Source organism: Lates calcarifer, linkage group LG5, assembly GCF_001640805.2.
Source record: "Lates calcarifer isolate ASB-BC8 linkage group LG5, TLL_Latcal_v3, whole genome shotgun sequence".
In the NCBI taxonomy this organism is placed as follows: domain Eukaryota; kingdom Metazoa; phylum Chordata; class Actinopteri; family Centropomidae; genus Lates; species Lates calcarifer.
In genome coordinates, this window is record NC_066837.1 from 9,901,022 (window position 1) to 9,902,424 (window position 1,403).

Consider the following 1,403-nt stretch of genomic DNA (forward strand, 5'->3'; position numbering starts at 1 on the left):
TTTTTTTAGAGTAGTATGCTGTGGCTAAAACTGTCTGAGACTCCTGTGATTTCAAAATCTTTGCTGGAGAACAGACAGACAGTGTCTGAGTGTTCCAGCCTCTGTAGCTCCATATTATTATTATCATTTTACTTGCCTTTCACAGTATAACTGCACAAAGTAATGCTGCCTTCTCTCTTGTCAGAATAAACTACAGTGGGACTGTGCCTGGACAGATCAGACCAGGGGCTCTGTTACTTTCAGTGTGAGCTCTATCTCATGGCCTGACACATCCCCACCATTCAGCTGAGGTGCAGCACCTTCATCTGAGCTCTCACCTCCTGCTGGACTGGCCGGGACCACTCTCTGCCTCAGGCCTCGTCACAGTATGTTGGACAGCTACCAAGACCAGCCCATCCAGATGCCGTCGTCCCCACCAGCAGAGCCGTGCCGTGTTTCCGCCTGATCCACAGCAGCTTTATTTGAGCATCTGCTTTGAGCAAAGGCACTACCAATGAATAGAACCACAGTTAAAAACTAGCATGACTGGGGCACCCCCATAGCTGAATGGTTGGAGCGCGTATCACATAGGTCTAAGTGCTCTGAGCAGCTGGTCCCTGGATCGACTCCCGGTCTACTGCTGGTTCTCTTCCTTCCTTTCTTGAGCCTCTTTATCTCCTGTGCTGGGCCTTCTATGGACAAACTGCAGAGTAGTTCAATGAACGAGGCAAGGATCGGCAGAGCAAATGAACACACAGAAATTATAATGAGATTTGTTTGCTGTGAAGATAGCTGGACAATACACAACCTAAAAATCTAATTCAAATTGTGAGTTCTTTGCTGGCTGATGTGGCCGCAGGAAAAGAGGCATCTCTTTTTACTGTAACTGAGTTAAATGACCCAGAGGTATCTAAGTGGCAGCCATGATAAGAGCCAGTTGAATTCTCTAAATGCGAAGGAAAGGAGCTTTGATGATTCCTATCTTATATTCTTTAGCATAGAACACACTGGACTGTTTTTCTATTTTGAAAATTCAATATCAGTATAACAAACATCTCTCAGTTCACACATACATTACTAAAGGACTGCATTCTGAGGGAATATATACAGTGATACGTCAAATATAAATCATTTATATCATATACATTAGCTGTGCACAAGACAGAACTAATTTCTCAAAAGAGAAATCATGAGTCATGGACTTACCCTTACTCAAAAGTGATGTGACTGGAGTCAGCACTGTCAAAATTTGATGGTGACACACATTGCATAAGAACAATTGAACTGTGAAGTGTTGTAACACAATTTTTGCAGACATGAGAGTTTTCATAATTGTCACCTATTCTAAAAACGTGCAGGCTTAAATAATATTATCAACCCAATTAAACTACACATGGAGAAATTTCAGACGTTCAGATTGTGAA